This window comes from Bufo gargarizans, chromosome 4 (genome assembly GCF_014858855.1).
Source record: "Bufo gargarizans isolate SCDJY-AF-19 chromosome 4, ASM1485885v1, whole genome shotgun sequence".
NCBI classification, from domain to species: Eukaryota; Metazoa; Chordata; class Amphibia; order Anura; family Bufonidae; genus Bufo; species Bufo gargarizans.
In genome coordinates this window covers 226,452,963-226,471,893 of record NC_058083.1, presented here as the reverse complement: position 1 = coordinate 226,471,893, position 18,931 = coordinate 226,452,963, and the positions used below count along the sequence as shown (strand labels likewise).

The 18,931-nt window shown below is 46.8% G+C and overlaps 1 protein-coding gene across 2 annotated transcripts in view; it reads left to right on the top strand.

Moving 5' to 3' along the window:
• Positions 1–17,688: 17,688 nt before the first annotated feature.
• Positions 17,689–18,931, top strand: part of ELOVL5 (ELOVL fatty acid elongase 5) — a 54,008-nt gene continuing 52,765 nt past the window's right edge. Inside the window, exon 1 of one of the 2 annotated variants that reach the window (XM_044289229.1) lies at positions 17,689–17,830. The gene's annotated coding sequence lies outside the window, so the exon portion shown is untranslated. Of the gene's footprint in view, positions 17,876–18,931 lie in introns of both variants that reach the window. The other variant, XM_044289231.1, reaches the window with a different exon arrangement.

The window sequence follows — 18,931 nt, the reverse complement described above, 5'->3', positions numbered from 1 at the left end:
ACCCAAAATATGGCGATCAGAGGCACAAACCATGGAGGAATCCACCTGCCTCACTTAGAGTAATGCAGAGCAGAGACATTGAGGATATAAAGACCCTACTAAGCACTCTATGCAGAACACTGACTGGACCAAACTGCTACAACATGGCCACCAGTCAAGAATCCAGCTTGTCCTATGCAGGGCAGCTCATTACAAGGTATACGGGCAAACAATGACATCTCTTATTGTCAGGGCCTGAACGCTACCGCCTTGGGATGTAAGATGCACGATCCAGACTTTACCCAAAGACTAAAAAACATTGACATATGGATTCTCCTAGAAATATGGGCTAAGACAGAAAATAAATCCCTGGTGCCCCCCGGATACAGGGAGATCTCTCTCCCTGCTCCCTGCTCTGAAAAATAAAATGTCAAGCTGGGCTAGAGCTCAGGAGGAATATTAGTCTGGTATAAAGAGGAGCTCCATGAACAGATCAGACAAGTAAAGAGAGGAGACAGCCACATCTGGGTAAGTATAGGCCGATCCATCCTCACCTCTCAGGCTGCCATTTACCTCTATACAGCATACATAGCTCCACCAGAGTCTCCATACTTCAATCCTGACAGCTCTGAGATCCTACAGAGGAAAGCCACCCATTGCAATGTTCTCATCTTTGGAGATCTCAATGCAAGAACGGGGAGGGAGGGAGACTACCTGACCACTGACAGAAATGTCTATATATTCGGAGCAGAAACTGACTGTGAAAGCTCAGTGCACAGAGAGAGGAACAGCTATGACAGCAAAGTAAATAAAAGTGGCAGAAAATTGCTGAACTTATGTCGAAGCCTCAGACTTCATATTCTAAATAGCCACACCAAGGGAGACTCTCTTGGTAGACATACCCTAAACTCCCATGTAGGCAACAGCATGGTAGTCTTTGCCATCACAGATATGGACCCCACAAATGTTGGTGGCTTCATAGTCACCCCACAAACACACCTGTCAGACCACAACCAACTGCTCCTATACATTAAATCCACAAGTAAACCACTGGCAGCCTGCAGTGTGGCCACGATTCCCCAAGTCTCGAGCATGAGCCGCTGAAACACGGCTAACAGCGGCAGCAGGAGATGGGATAGCGCATTACTACAGAGTGCACCGCGCCTGTGCGAGACTTGGGGAATCGCAGGCTGTCACTCTCAGGCAAGAGGGGAACGGTTAGGGGGCGTGGTTACCTTGACTTGAAGCAAGGAGGCCGCTGCCCCCTTGACTTCAAGCTGGCCGGCACTATAGCGCTGATGGAGAATAAAACTGTGTTTTTTTTAACTTACGCAGCATTGGACAACAGGATGAAATATATGATTATAAACAGGCTGCGGGCTACTATGAGGTACTGCTGGCGGGTGTAGATGCATTTTTGAGGTGACAGGTTCCCTTTAATAATATACTTTACACCATGGCGAAAATGTCTGAACTCAAAAGATGCAACAAAGGGCCAAAAAAGCAACAACCCAACAATTGGTTCGGCCGGGAGTGTAAAGATATAAGGAAGGCGCTAAGAATGGCCTCAAATAGGAAACACCAAGATCCAAACAACACCAGTCTGAGGAAAGCCTACAACAACATACAAAGGCAATATAAAAACATCCTCAGAAACAAAAAGCAAGGCAACATCTCAATCAAGCTCCTCCAACTTCAAGACGCTCTCCAGGACAACAACTTCTGGGAACTATGGAAGCACATGGACAAAACCAGCAAGAACACCAACTTCCACATCCAAAACGGCAACATCTGGCTCCAGTACTTCAAGTATTTTTACAAAGACATCTCGCGGAAGGACCAAAGCCCAGAACAAAAAAAATATATAAATCACGAAAAAGCTGAAGCATATGGAGGAAAAAAAACAAAGATTTCCAAAACCCTCTAGACACACAGATCACGCTGCAGGAGATAACAGAGATGATCTCAGTGATCAAGAGTAAAAAAAAGCCAGTGGCCCAGATGGGATCCTTCCAGAAATGATCAAATACAGCCCGCCAGGTATCCAGGCCACACTAGTAAAACTCTACAATGTTGTGCTGAGTGCCGGCTACTTCCCCCAGAGCTGGAACAGGGTATCATCACCCCCATAAACAAGAGCGGAGACCGGTACGACCCAGCCAACTATAGAGCGATGTGCGTCAGCAGCAACCTGCAGTTGGGTGAGGATCCTCAGCTTCCTCACCCAGCACAACGTCCTCAGCAGAAGCCAAGCAGGCTTCATGCCAAACCACTGCACCACGGACCACATCTACACCCTGCAGAGCCTCATCAAGAGCCATGTCCACAATACAAAGCATGGAAAGATCTATGCCTGCTTTGTGGACTTTAAGAAGGCCTTTCACTCAGTGTGGCACCCGGGCCTATTCCTGAAACTTCTCGAAAGCGGAATAGGAGGAAAACATAGGATGTCATCAGAAGTTCCTACACTGCGAACAGATGCAGCGTGAAGGTAAATGGGAGGATAACGTCTTATTTCCGGCAGAGCCGAGGAGTCAGACAGGGCTGCAGCCTCAGTCCAGCCCTCTTTAACATTTATATCAATGAGCTCTGGAGTCCTCCTCAGTACCTGGTCTCACGCCGAGGTGAAATGTCTCCTTTATGCAGATGATCTTCTGCTACTATCACCAACTGAGAAAGGTCTCCAAGATAACCTGAAAATCCTGGAGAAGTTCAGTAACACATGGGCACTGCCCATCAATCCAAAGAAAACTAACATCATGGTGTTCCAGAAAAGAAACCAGAAAGCAGCCGGGCATCCTCCCTTCCTGCTAAACAACTGTCCACTTTCAGAAACTGACAGGTACACCTACCTGGGCCTAGAAATCAGCCAATCAGGAAGTTTTAAGAAAGCCATGCAAAGACTGAAAGACAAGACGAGGAAAACCTTCTATGCCATCAGAAGGCGTCTGTATTATCTTTTTTTTTTTTTTTTTTTTTTTTTTTAATTTTTTAAATCAAATGTTTTTTATTAAGATTTTCAAGAAAATAACATTAGTGATAGAAAGTAGGAAAAAATAATATGGCATAATATATAAAAGATACATTAAGGTGGATGCAGCCACTCAATAAGAACATACATTTAGATATAAGCCTCCCCATGCAGGGCGAGATCGATATCCATACCATTATAGGAAGAAGAAAAACATTTAAGATACAGGAACATATAGTATAAACCAATACTACTGATGTTAAAGAAACTAATATAGTATTCAGCTCCAAACTAGTATAAATTTTTTGCACAGGACTATTTTTTTTTTTTTTTTTTTTTTAAATCCTAAAGTCCGTAAATTTCTAATTTGCAAGCGCAATTAGTACCAATTACATACAAATAACCATACTTATGGAGATAAAACAAATCAAATGGAGATCTCACTTGCTAAGAGGGGAGCGGGACTCGCAGCCACACAAAGCATCTAACTTAACATGTTGATATCCAAAAAAGGGCAAAGGTCGGGGACCCACGGTCCGGGCAGCCATCGGGGAGCGAGCACGCGCTCCACGCGTCCTTTCCCGAATATGGGTACAGAGAGCGGCAGGATTAACAATCTTAAATCCATTCACCTGATACTCACATTAACCATACATAGCGGGCTTATAGCGATCTTTAATCGCAGACATTTCTTAAAGCAACCTGGGGGGGTCCAGCAGTCTTCTGTCACAGTGGAGAAAGAAAAAAGAAACAAAAAGCCACAGCATATTTTACTGCCTCTTCCCCATATATAGTTAAAATTGAAAATTTGTGCCCAGCTCATCCATGCCTCACATACAGTCACACCAGGGGCGTACACAAAAATCATTGGGCCCCATAGCAAGAATCTGAATTGGGCCCCCTAACTCCGCCCATTACCCACCCCTGGCCGTGGCTCCTCCGCTGCCACACCCATTTGCTAATAAGTAAAGAAATACAATGTATAAATAACCTTTTAAAACTCTTATGGATAAATCATAATTTTTTTTTATAGAGGGAACCGCATTCCTCCGCCTTCACTCACAGGTGCCGCGATCAGCATTGATCGTGGCACCTGGGGGGTTAAATGATGGGGGCTGTGCACTGTCCAGAGACATTACATCACATGTGACTGATATCTGCCGCTCCTCTTATAACGCTCCAGTGCTGATATAACCTCCAGAGACATTACATCCTATGTGATTGATATCAGCCGCTCCTCTTATAACGCTCCAGTGCTGATATAACTTCCAGAGACATTACATCGTATGTGACTGATATCAGCCGCTTCTCTTATAATGCTCCAGCACTGATATAACCGCAAGAGACATTGCATCCTATGTGACTGATATCAGCCGCTTCTCTTATAACGCTCCAGCGCTGATATAACCTCCAGAGACATTACATCATACATATGGGGGTGAGGGCTGGGAAAATTTGAAATGCCACTGATGGGGGGGGGAGTCACTGGGAGACATAACTTCTTGCTTTGCATGAAGTATAGGTGAGATAGTCAGTGGGCAGGTCTGTGAAGGGCTGGAACAGCAGGGGGACACAAGATGTTCTCTGGCAGCAGTTTCAATCAGGACTCTGACTTCCCTCCCACAGTAACTTACCCCATTGTTGCTGTGTAGGAGGACCGGTGAGGGACTGAACTTTATACTGGAGGCACAGTGACACCGGAGGTCAGAAGGTGCAGGGTCTCCATTATCTCCTGCTGCTGCCTCGGCTCCTCTGGCTCCGCCCCCTCCTCACACATGAAGGAATATCACACTGCAGAGAGGAGGAGGGGGGGGGGAGCTGTCTGCTCATGTCAGATCGGTAAAGTTTACTTTGGAGAAAGGAACAATCCCTGCACGGTACTGTGCTGTCCCTTTCTCCAAAGTAAAACTAAATGCAGTCCAGCAGCAGAGAAGGAAGAATGGTGGTAGCTGGGAGCCGGCCCTTGCTTCCATGCACTCCGGGCCCCCCCCTCCCACGGGCCCCATAGCAGCTGCGTGGTCTGCCTATATTGGCAGAACGCCACTGAGTCACACCAGTATCTCAGGTGCAAGGGGACTCAAATCAAGTATCACTCACCGGCAAGAAATGTGGGCAGAAACACCACCAAAAGCCGGCTCTGTCCCCTAATTGCACCCATACCGCATGTATCGTATCGCTGCCTACAGTCCAACCACATATCGAAAAGAAAGAGCCGCATTTCAGGGCGCACCCGGTCGGAATAAAAACCCGATAGTCCCAAACCCCGGGTCCCCGCCCGTAAACGCAGAGTGCCTTGTTTTAACGAGAACTTTATCCATTATACAGTGCCTGAGAGTCCCGCCGTCCTCCAGCATTCCTAGAGATATTCCAATATTCAGATGCGATTTCACATCCTTTCCCAATTGCACTACATAAAGAAAAACCGGACTAATAATATCATTCCCAACCACCCCCCCCCCCCCCCCCCCACCTTGCAGGGAAAAAAAAAAAAAAAAGAAGAAAAAAAACAATTCCAAATTAATTAATTACCCGTGTCCCAATCTTCCCACAATTTGCACCACTTTAGATAGGATCCTCTTTGTTTATACAAAATCCTCTCATAAATCTTCACTTTCTCGACCAGGGCCAACCAGTTACTGCAATCTGGAGCAGAGGAGCAAAACCATAATCTAGAGACCAGAAGCCTGGCCAAGAACATAACCTTAATCAGTAGTTGGCGTTTTATGGGCTGGTAGTCAACCTCCGATAGGTCTCCCAGGACCCATATCATGGGGGACAAAGGAACAACAATGTTAAATTTACGAGCCAAGGTATTTTGGACCGATCTCCAATAGCTACCCACCATCGGGCAGTCCCAAAACAGATGTAGATGGTCTGCCTCGGAGTCGCCACAGCGTGGGCAGTCAGAGGAGACTCTGAGTCCTCTCCTATATAACCACATGGGTGTCACGTATATTTTGTGCAAAATATTAAATTGTACAACTGTGTGATTGAAATTCTGTGAAACAAGTTTTAAGCTTTCCCCTATGTTCTCCCAGTCTACGGGACCCACCTCTGAGAGTGTCAGTGACCAGGATTTCTGTCCTGGAGAGAGAAGACCCTCAAAAAAATTTTTCATTAAGTGTCTATAACAATGTGATATTTTAATTTTCGTGACAGTTTTCTTAATAATTAAATCGTGTAAGAATTCAGGAGTATCTATAAACAGAAGGTGACTATTCAAGGTGCTAAAAAGTGCTGACCTCAATTGAAAATATGCATACCAAGCCACCTCGGCCAAATTTACCCTTTGCCCTAACTCCATCGGGGGCAAAATTTGTCCGCCACTAACCACCTGATGTAGGTACTGAACATTCTTAGTCCTCCAGTACTGGCAGCAATTCAAGTCCCTTACATTCAAAAGCTTTGAGTTATGCCATAATGGAGTGCAAATAAGTGATGCCTTAATTCCACACCAACTCCTAATAGTCCGCCAGGTCTTTATAGCCATTCTGCAAAAAAGTGTATACTCAGTCTGTATATTTAGTAAATAGTCGGACTCCAATACAGTAAAGAAGTCCGTAAAACCTGAGTCTTTCACTACCCTATTGCAGAACTGGCTATTTTCCCAGTCGTTAAAAAAACAAAGTTGAGAGGCCACAAAGTAACCCCTAAAGTAGGGCAGATTAAGGCCTCCCTGATTGTAAGGCATGGAGAAATAGAGTGTCTTCAATCTCACACGCTTCCTCCCCCATAATAGATCATTAAGCATCCGCTCTATCAATCTAAAGTATTTGTCTGCGATCCATACAGGCGAGTTGCGCAGGACATAGAGGACCTGGGGCAGTACTACCATTTTTATTAAAGAGATTCTGTCCGCTCTTGCCTTTACAATTTTTTCCCATATCTTAATTTTGGCCCTCAGTTTTACCAGCAGAGGAATCAGATTGAGTTGTAAATATTCCTGAGGTTTGGCAGAAACTGAAATCCCCAGGTACTTTATTGAATCAGCGACTGTTAGTTGGTTATCCCAGTCGCCTCGCAGCTCGTCTATAGGGAGAAGAACCGTCTTCTCCCAATTGATTTCCAAACCAGACGGTGCAGAGAAAGAGCCAACCAGATCCATTATACGAGGGAGAGTGGTTTCTGTTTGATGAGCAAAAACCAAGATATCATCTGCATAAAGAGATACACGGTCGTGTTTCCCCATTATACCAAAACCGGCCACTTGCGGATCCTGCCTTATACTCGTCTGTATTATCTTAAGGCACCATTCACCGTCTGGCTTAAAATCCTTGACACCATCATCGCCCCAATCTTCCTGTATGGCAGCGAAGTCTGGGGCACAGACACATACCCAGACTGGGAAAAGTGGGACTCTGACCCAACAGAACTATTCCACCTAGAACTCTGCAAACACCTTCTCCAGGTCCACAGGAGCAACTCAAACAGTGCCTGTGGAGCAGAACTAGGCCCATTCCCACTTTACTTTGCTGTCCAGAAAAGGGCGCTCCTACCATCACAAAGCCTTGCTACACCAAGAAGCCCCGGAAAGACAGAGCACCCAGCAACAAGTCACCCAAACCCAGCCTGCCCAAGCCACCAACCAGTACAGCCTGGCAACGGGGAAATCCAGAGGATAATACACAAGGGCAGGGAGGAGTATATCAGCATCTGGAGGAATGACATATGAACATCACAGAAGCTGACAGTATACCTGAGCCTGCAGAGGGAGTACAAACTGGCCCCATATCTGGAGAAACTCTCCAACCCCAGAGACCGACAGATCCTGAGCCAGTACAGACTGAGCGCCCACAGCCTGCTCATTGAATCCAGGCATCACCGACAGAGGTACATGCCCAGGGAGAGCAGACTGTGCCAGTAATGCGACCAGGAGGCCGTGGAGGATGAAGCTCGTTTCCTGCTGCAGCGCCCCAAATACTCAGCATACTGAGGGAGACTCACTTCAAGAGACTGTGTGTTCTCTGCCCAGACTTCACCTCCATGGAGGAGGAAGAGAGACTCTTCTCCATACTGCTGGAAGAAGAGGAGAACACAGCGACCATAGCAGCACAATATATTACTGCCTGCCATGGACTGAGAGGACTCCTATATCCTCACCCTGGATGTGTCCCTATTCCCCAACACTACACAATTATTTCCCACTTGCTTTGACAATGCTAAAATGTATTTGGACCTGCCAATAAAGCTTGTTTGATTTGATATAGAGATAGATATGAGAGAGAGATAGATAGATAGATAGATAGATAGATAGATAGATAGATAGATATGAGATGGATTGACAGTATACTGGATGGATAGACAGATATAGAGATAGATATGAGATAGATAGATAGATAGATATGAGATAGATACAGTAGATAATAGATTGAAAGATAGATAGATAGATATGAGATGGATGGATAGTAGATAGATAGATAATAGATAGAGTATAGATATATGGATGGACGGATATAGAGATAGATAGATAGATAGATACAGTAGATAGACCCCAGTAGCCCAGGAGTAAGCAGCACTGAACATCAGCTCCTGAGTTTTCATCACTTTATACCTTGTAATGAGCAAATTGTAAGACAAAATCTGGGAAACATCAACTCCATGGGATACGGAAGCGAGCAGGACTACTAGGCTCTTAATGAAAAAGGAAAAACTTAAGATTTTTGCTTAGAGGACAGACGCAATTAACAGGACAGACTAGAAACAACAAGCATCATCATCATACAGAGTCCAGATAAGTGAGCAAACACAGGTAAGAGCTCCTGCTCCAATACCAAACCCCCCACAACCTCACTAGAAACTCAAATAAAAGGAGGCAATCATATATGGAAAGGCTGGGGGCCATGGACTGGGGGCAGTGGCACTATGGGGGTGGGGGACATTATAAAAGAAGGCAATCACATATGGAAAGAATGGGGACCATGGACTGGGGGCACTATGGGGGTGGGGGACATTATAAAAGAAGGCAATCACATATGGAAAGAATGGGGACCATAGACTGGGGGTACTATGGGGGTGGAGGACATTTTAAAAGGAGGCAATTATATATGGAAAGGATGGGGGGCCATGGACTAGGGGTACTATGGGTGTGGGGCACATTATAAAAGGAAGCAATCATATATGGAAAGGATGGGGGCCATGGACTGGGGGCACTATAGGGGTGGGGGACATTATAAAAGGAGGCAATCATATATGGAAAGGATGGGGCCATGGACTGGGGGTACTATGGGGGTGGGGGACATTATAAAAGGAGGCAATCATATATGGAAAGGATGGGGACCATAGACTGGGGGTACTATGGGGGTGGAGGACATTTTAAAAGGAGGCAATCATATATGGAAAGGATGGGGGCCATGGACTAGGGGTACTATGGGTGTGGGGCACATTATAAAAGGAAGCAATCATATATGGAAAGGATGGGGGCCATGGACTGGGGGCACTATAGGGGTGGGGGACATTATAAAAGGAGGCAATCATATATGGAAAGGATGGGGCCATGGACTGGGGGTACTATGGGGGTGGGGGACATTATAAAAGGAGGCAATCATATATGGAAAGGATGGGGACCATAGACTGGGGGTACTATGGGGGTGGAGGACATTTTAAAAGGAGGCAATCATATATGGAAAGGATGGGGGGCCATGGACTAGGGGTACTATGGGTGTGGGGCACATTATAAAAGGAAGCAATCATATATGGAAAGGATGGGGGCCATGGACTGGGGGCACTATAGGGGTGGGGGACATTATAAAAGGAGGCAATCATATATGGAAAGGATGGGGCCATGGACTGGGGGTACTATGGGGGTGGGGGACATTATAAAAGGAGGCAATCATATATGGAAAGGATGGGGGCCATGGACTGGGGGCACTATGGGGGTGGGGGACATTTTAAAAGGAGGCAATCATATATGGAAAGGATGGGGGGCAATGGACTAGGGGTACTATGGGTGTGGGGTACATTATAAAAGGAAGCAATCATATATGGAAAGGATGGGGGCCATGGACTGGGGGCACTATAGGGGTGGGGGACATTATAAAAGGAGGCAATCATATATGGAAAGGATGGGGCCATGGACTGGGGGTACTATGGGGGTGGGGGACATTATAAAAGGAGGCAATCATATATGGAAAGGATGGGGGCCATGGACTGGGGGCACTATGGGGGTGGGGGACATTTTAAAAGGAGGCAATCATATATGGAAAGGATGGGGGGCAATGGACTAGGGGTACTATGGGTGTGGGGTACATTTAAAAAGGAAGCAATCATATATGGAAAGGATGGGGGCCATGGACTGGGGGCACTATAGGGGTGGGGGACATTATAAAAGGAGGCAATCATATATGGAAAGAATCGGGGCCATGGACTGGGGGTACTATGGGTGTGCGGCACATTATAAAAGGAGGCAATCATATATGGAAAGGATGGGGGCCATGGACTGGGGGCACTATGGGGGTGGGGGACATTATAAAAGGAGGCAATCATATATGGAAAGAATGGGGGCCATGGACTGGGGGCACTATGGGTGTGGAAGACATTATAAAAGGAGGCAATCATATATGGAAAGGATGGGGGCCATGGACTGGGGGCACTATGGGGGTGGGGGACATTATAAAAGGAGGCAATCATATATGGAAAGGATGGGGGCCATGGACTGGGGGCACTATGGGGGTGGGGGACATTATAAAAGGGGGTAATCCTATATATGGAAAGGATGGGGGCCATGGTCTGGGGGTACTATGGGGGTGGGGGACATTATACAAAGGAGGCAATCATATATGGAAAGGATGGGGGCATTATTACAATAATAATATAGAGGGGGCCATTATATATGAAAATAATACAGAGGGCATTATACACTACGGGGGGAGGTTAGGTCTTTTATCTAATGGCACTACAGAGGGTCATTGTAACTACATGGGGCACTGCAGCGGGTCTTTATAAATACTTCAACCACTATAGGAGGTATTATAATTGCTGCAGACAGTACAGGGGATTTTATTACTACTGCATGCTCTTATAGGGGTATCTTATAGAGTGGTCTTGTTACTGCTGGGGGCATTATTATTGAGCACATATTAATGGGGATACTATTGGAGGTACTTTAGGGCAGTGTTCCTCAACTCCAGTCCTCAGGGCCCACCTGCCGGTCATGATTCGAGTATCCCACAGAATGAATACCTGTGGTAAGTCCTGATGCACTGACACTAATTGTATCATCTGCTCATGGCTACATGCACACAACCGTTATGCTTCACAGTGAAGCTGTGGGTTTGGGAGCTCTCTGCGCTGAGCTCTGAAGACCGCCTTACAGCCTGCAAGTGGACTTTCTGAGGTTGAGCATTCAGCCGGGTGTGAACTGACACCCAGGATACCAGGTGAACGTTATTTTTTCTATGTGTGAACAAGCACCAAGCCTGAAAAGGGACTGTGTTATATTATGAGTGTGAATAAACACTGAAGATTGCCTCTATACTGCGTCCGCTAACCTGACAAAACGGACAAGAATAGGACAGGTGATTATTATTTTTTTTGTGGACCACGGAACAGAGCATCGGATGGGGACAGGACACGGAGTGCTGTCCTCATCTTTTGCGACCCCATTGAAGTGAATGAGTCCGCATCGAAGCCACAAATACTGCGGCTCGGATGCGGACCAAAACAACGGTCGTGTGCATGAGGCCTTATACTAAGGAAATCCTTAGCACATGACTGGCAGGTGGTCCCTGAGGACTGGAGTTGAGGAACCCTGCTGAAGGGAACACGAACTAGAGGCTCATTAGCACATTATAAAAGTCTTTATTTTAGGAGAACGGCGGCAGGCAGGGCGTTATAAAGCATACTGTTATATACTGCTGACATTAGCCCATCGCTACATAACGTAACCCTTAAACATCAGGTATCCCTGCATACCGCAATACTCTCATTTTTTGTAATCTTATTTATATATATACTTATTCAGTTTTTTTTTTTCAGTAGTACGATTATGTGGTGAAAATTATTAGTGCCCCCATTTCTGACTGTGGTATCTTATGTTCCCCCCTATATATTGTTCCTGTTCGCCACTGGATGGATGGATAGATAGCTAGATATGAGATGGATGGCTAGTAGATAGATAGCTAGATATGAGAAATAGTTAGACATGAGATGGATGGATAGTAGCAGGGGTGGGATTCAAATTTTTAAGAACAGGTTCCCTACTTAACGGCAAATATGCGGCATCACGACACATGTTTACATATACATACACCATATATATACAACACACATACACATAAATACCCCATGTATACACTACACACACATACCACAAAACTTTTAAAAAGCCTTAGGAGCTAAACTATCAATGATGACGTTTTTTTCCAGCGCTGGCCCACACCTCTAACATCTGTACATGTCCCAACCCTGCTTAGGCTAATTTCACACCTGCGTTTAGGTGCGGATCCGTCTGGTATCTGCACAGACGGATCCGCACCTATAATGCAAACGCTTAGATCCGTTCAGAACGGATCCGTTTGCATTACCATGAACAAATGCAAACGGATCCGTTTTGACCTTACATTGAAAGTCAATGGGGGACGGATCCGTTTGAAAATTGAGCCATATAGTGTCAAATTCAAACGGATCCGCCCCCATTGATTTCCATTGTAAGTCTGGACGGATCCGTTTGCCTCCGCACGGCCAGGCGGACACCCGAACGCTGCAAGCAGCGTTCGGGTGTCCGCCTGCTGAGCGGAGCGGAGCCCAAACGGTGCCAGACTGATGCATTCTGAGCGGATCCGCGTCCACTCAGAATGCATTAGGGCTGGACGGATCCGTTCGGGGCCGCTTGTGAGAGCCTTCAAACGGAACTCACAAGCGGAGCCCCGGACGCAAGTGTGAAAGTAGCCTTAGTAGTTATGCCAGATCTGGGATGGTTGGGAGGTATGTATACATAAACAGACTATATAGACACTACACTCACATAATCACATATACAATATACACCATACAGTATATAAATGACCCCTAGGCTACACTTACAGTAGATTTACCTACACCATATACATTTTATACACATTTGTACCTAGCACTAAATACATATTTGCATACATATTATATTCTGTGCTATCCAGAATACAGTACCAGGTACCTCTTATATCAAGTGACTTCTCCTCTGATGCAGACCTTCTCTTTCTTCATCTTCTCCTTTGAGAGCAGACCGCCATGATGATTTTTCACCCATCTCTTGTCTCTGCAGTTTGACAAAAGACATCTTAGGTTCCTACTTTTCCATCATCCTCATACCTTCTTAACAACTCGCCTGCCACCTTCAATAATAATAATAATAATGTGCACTAGTTAAAAAATGCTCCCGTTCTGTGTGCCAGTACAAAACATTCCCTCAGTGCCCCTAGTTGAGCTAATGTCCCCATAGTGCCTCCATAATGTGTGCAAGTATAAAACACCCCTATATAATGCGCCTGGTAAATGCTCACATGCGCCTCTCCTCTTCCCCATAGTGCCCCTATAATGTGCAAGTATAAGATTCCCCCATAGTCTCCCCCAGAATGTGCTAGTATAAATGCCCCTTTTTAGTGTCCCCATTAGTTTGATTATAATCTAACTAATTATATACAATCATTAACTACTAAAAAGTGCCTTAGATGTATTCACTTACTGGTGTGACAGATGGTTACCTCATAATATACACACAAAGATGCCACATGCCGCATGCTAATGAGCTGATTCGAGTCCGGCGTGATGTCATTGAGTCCAGCGTATATTTAATTCAGAGCTATAGCCACTCCCCCGCCCACCTGCTGCTGATTCATATGGAAACAAAGTGTCATTCAGCAGCAGGTGGGCGGGGAGAGTCAGGAGCTCATGAATATTCATGACTCATCATTATCAGCTGGAGCTTTTTATACAAGATGTTGGCAGATTGACTGGGTCAATTAAAGAAAATGACCCCGCATTTTGCGTTGGGTGGCACTGCCCACCAATGATTTTTAATACTGGGAAGGGCGGGGGGAGGGCACACTGCCCACCAATGATTACCGGGAAGGGGGGGGGGGGGCGCACTGCCCACCAATGATTTTTAATACTGGGAAGGGTGGGGGAGGGTGCAAGTCTACCCACCAATGATACAGCGTCCGGGCATCCCCATCACCATGGGAACGCCTTGGATTTAAAATATACCATTGGATCAGAGTTTTCTCCAATCCGATGGTATATTTTAACTTCAAGCACGTTACCTACAACCTACAGAGGACCAGGGAGCGGTGAGTACAAAGCCTTCACCGCTTCCTGGTCCTTTTGACCTGAAAGGGAACGGCGTTCCTGCTATCAAAAAAGTGCAGGAATGCGGTTCCCGCAGGACTCAAGCCGTGGAGATGAGCGCTTCCACAATGCAAGCGCTCATCTCCCACCGCACCGGAATTTTAACTACCGGATCTGTAGCACTGGGGTGAGCCAGGAAGCCTTCACCGCTTCCTGGTCCTTTTGCCCTGAAAGGGAACGGTGTTCCTGCTATGAAAAAAGTGCAGGAACGTGGCTCCCGCAGGACTGGGGCGAGCCGGCTGAATCCCATGCCTGATCAAGAGTAATACTGGCTTAACACCTATCAGGGCCATTACAGGGCTGCCGGATAGAACAGACCCACCTTCACTCCCCAACAAACTTAATACATGCCAAGCCTCAGTTCTAACGAGGCACGCGGACAAGAAAGGGAGGAGGTGTCAATAGACCTAAATGACAAGCCACGCCCACTCCACCGGCGCATACATTCCAGAATCAGCGTGAAGTGCACAACACCTCAAAACACAGGGCGTGTGCTCCACGGCCGGTTCCACCCCCTCTCCTAGTCACCGGAATGCACGCCAATCACAGGATTAAAGGCGTGCGCTGCGCAGCTTGGACTATGGCACAGGAGGCGTGCCAGACCTTGCCCCAGAGTGGATATGCGTTCCATCAATATAAATGCTCCCAGACAACACAAAACACACGATGCAGTGCTCCTCTTCGTCCAGTAAATCCTGCGCCGTCCCGGGTTAGTATTTGGCGCAGTGAGGAAGCCGGAAACAGGGGCATGTCCTTCACTCACTGCGCCTGTGCCGAATACCAAACGGGACGGCGCAGGACTTATGGGACCTGGGCGTGCCACCTCTAGGTGCTGAAGCAACGCCCCAGTAGCACCTAGAGGCTCATTAGCATATTTTAAAAGTATTTTAAGAGAACGGCGGCAGGCAGAGACTAAAGCACACTGTTATGTACTGCTGACATTAGCCCATCGCTACATAACGTAATTTCTCATGACAGAAACCCTTTAACATCAGGAAACATCAGGTATCCCTGCATACCGCAATACTCTCATATTTTATAATGTTATTTATACTTATTTTGTTTTTTTCAGTAGTATGATTAAGTGGTGAAAATTATTAGTGCCCCCCATTTTTTACTGTGGTATCTTTTGTGCCCCCTATATATTGTTCCTAGAGTCGCCACTGGAAGGATAGTTAGATATGAGATGGATGGATAGACAGATATATACAGGTCCTTCTAAAAAAATTAGCATATTGTGATAAAGTTCATTATTTTCTGTAATGTGCTGATAAACATTAGACTTTCATATATTTTAGATTCATTACACACAACTGAAGTAGTTCAAGCCTTTTATTGTTTTAACATTGATGATTTTGGCATACAGCTCATGAAAACCCAAATTTCCTATCCAAAAAAATTAGCATATCATGAAAAGGTTCTCTAAACGAGCTATTAACCTAATCATCTGAATCAACTAATTAACTCTAAACACCTGCAAAAGATTCCTGAGGCTTTTAAAAACTCCCAGCCTGGTTCATTACTCAAAACCGCAATCATGGGTAAGACTGCCGACCTGACTGCTGTCCAGAAGGCCATCATTGACACCCTCAAGCAAGAGGGTAAGACACAGAAAGAAATTTCTGAACGAATAGGCTGTTCCCAGAGTGCTGTATCAAGGCACCTCAGTGGGAAGTCTGTGGGAAGGAAAAAGTGTGGCAGAAAACGCTGCACAACGAGAAAAGGTGACCGGACCCTAAGGAAGAGTGTGGAGAAGGACCGATTCCAGACCTTGGGGGACCTGCGGAAGCAGTGGACTGAGTCTGGAGTAGAAACATCCAGAGCCACCGTGTACAGGCGTGTGCAGGAAATGGGCTACAGGTGCCGCATTCCCCAGGTCAAGCCACTTTTGAACCAGAAACAGCGGCAGAAGCGCCTGACCTGGGCTACAGAGAAGCAGCACTGGACTGTTGCTCAGTGGTCCAAAGTACTTTTTTCGGATGAAAGCAAATTTTGCATGTCATTCGGAAATCAAGGTGCCAGAGTCTGGAGGAAGAAATGCCAAAATGCCTGAAGTCCAGTGTCAAGTACCCACAGTCAGTGATGGTCTGGGGTGCCATGTCAGCTGCTGGTGTTGGTCCACTGTGTTTTATCAAGGGCAGGGTCAATGCAGCTAGCTATCAGGAGATTTTGGAGCACTTCATGCTTCCATCTGCTGAAAAGCTCTATGGAGATAAAGATTTCATTTTTCAGCATGACCTGGCACCTGCTCACAGCGCCAAAACCACTGGTAAATGGTTTACTGACCATGGTATTACTGTGCTCCATTGGCCTGCCAACTCTCCTGACCTGAACCCCATAGAGAATCTGTGGGATATTGGGAAGAGAAAGTTGAGAGACGCAAGACCCAACACTCTGGATGAGCTTAAGGCCGCTATCGAAGCATCCTGGGCCTCCATAACACCTCAGCAGTGCCACAGGCTGATTGCCTCCATGCCACGCCGCATTGAAGCAGTCATTTCTGCAAAAGGATTCCCGACCATGTATTGAGTGCATAACTGAACATAATTATTTGAAGGTTGACTTTTTTTGTATTAAAAACACTTTTCTTTTATTGGTCGGATGAAATATGCTAATTTTTTGAGATAGGAAATTTGGGTTTTCATGAGCTGTATGCCAAAATCATCAATATTAAAACAATAAAAGGCTTGAACTACTTCAGTTGTGTGTAATGAATCTAAAATATATGAAAGTCTAATGTTTATCAGCACATTACAGAAAATAATGAACTTTATCACAATATGCTAATTTTTTGAGAAGGACCTGTAGATAGATAGACATGACATAGATACTGTAGATAGACATGAGACGGACGGAGAGATAGAAGACAGACATGAGACGGACGGAGAGATAGAAGACAGACATGAGACGGACGGAGAGATAGAAGACAGACATGAGACGGACGGAGAGATAGAAGACAGACATGAGACGGACGGAGAGATAGCAGACAGACATGAGACGGACGGAGAGATAGAAGACAGACATGAGACGGGTGGAGAGATAGAAGATAGACATGAGACGGATGGAGAGATAGCAGACAGACATGAGACGGGTGGAGAGATAGAAGACAGACATGAGACGGATGGAGAGATAGAAGACAGACATGAGACGGATGGAGAGATAGAAGACAGACATGAGACGGATGGAGAGATAGCAGACAGACATGAGACGGGTGGAGAGATAGAAGACAGACATGGGACGGATGGAGAGCTGAGGTGAGGAGCGCTAGACGGGCAGTGCTGAGCTGTGCTCCCGCACCTGTCGCCCACCCTGCACACAGTGCCCCCGCCCCTCCTCCTCATCAGGCGAGCCTCCTCACGCGTCCCCGGTCCCTGTCTCTGTGTGGCTGGGAGCGGGCGGGCTCCACCTAGGGGCGGGGCTGCAGAGAACACCCTCACTCTGCCCGGCCGGGACTGGGAGGAGAGGGGTCTCACACAGCCAGTGCCTCCTCCGAGCCAGGAGTCATTCAGGAAAGTGCAGCCGCTGGAGAGATAACGGTCCCCGGGCTGCGGCCACAGAACGGTAACGAGCCCGGGCGGGCGGGCGGCTGATGAGGGGGTGTATCAGGTGGGGATGCTCCGGCCGCTTAGGGCAGACACGTCCCGCCGGCCTCACACTACGAGGGCCGCTGGAGAGCCCCGCTATATATGGTCGGCGCCGCGCTCGTTTCCTCTGCCTTCTAGGGGTCCTCCCTCTTGTCTCCGCACATCGCTCCGTCCAATCACCGCTCCGCAGCCTGCTCCACATGTCACTTCCCGCTAGGTCGCTGCCAGCACTTTTTACTTCTCCGGAATGGTACCCGCTGCCTCCCGGGCACATGCACCGGCTGGGCTGCGCCTTCTCCTCACTCCCTGCTCTGTCACTTCTAGAATATTCCCTAAACCCGTCATCTCCCACTTCACACACCTCAAAGCCTGCGCGTGCACATGAGGGACCGATGTTTAGAACAACCAATCGGATTGCAGCTTTCATTTTTGTAGCCCAAGTTTCAGGATATAAGCTACAATCTGATTGGTTGCTATGCAGCTGCCTGACGATTTCTGTAGATATTGTACACCAAGCCTCGTTTCTGCAGACTCCTTATAGTCGCCTGACACATGACATTGGAGACTGATGGAACTGGTGACAAACCGCACTTACCAGTCAGTTGTATGGTCAAGAAAACTCCTTTTCAGACCCCCTACTCCCATCCTGAGGGGCCATACACTGGGATTTTAGACCTATGAAAGATTGATGACTTGGCATCCTTTCCTAACACAAACTAGCCATTGCTTAAAGGGGTTTTCCCATCTCAGACAATGGGGGCTTATCACTAGGATATGCCCCCATTATCTGATAAGAACGGAGCTGGGAAAGTAGTGGAGGGCGCACTGCGCATGTGCAGCCACCCTACATAAATTTCCATTAAGTCACTGAAAATAGTCTTGCGCTGGCTCAGCTATTTCCATCGGCCCCATAGAAATGAATAGGAGTGCTGGCTGCGCAACCACGGGGAGAATGCTTGGTGGTGGCTGGACCACTGGGATACCACCTTCCCCACTTCGTTCTCGGTGTAGGTGTGGGTCCCAGAAGTGATGGGCTATCTTCAGGATAGGTCATCACTAGTTGATCAGCGGCGGTCAG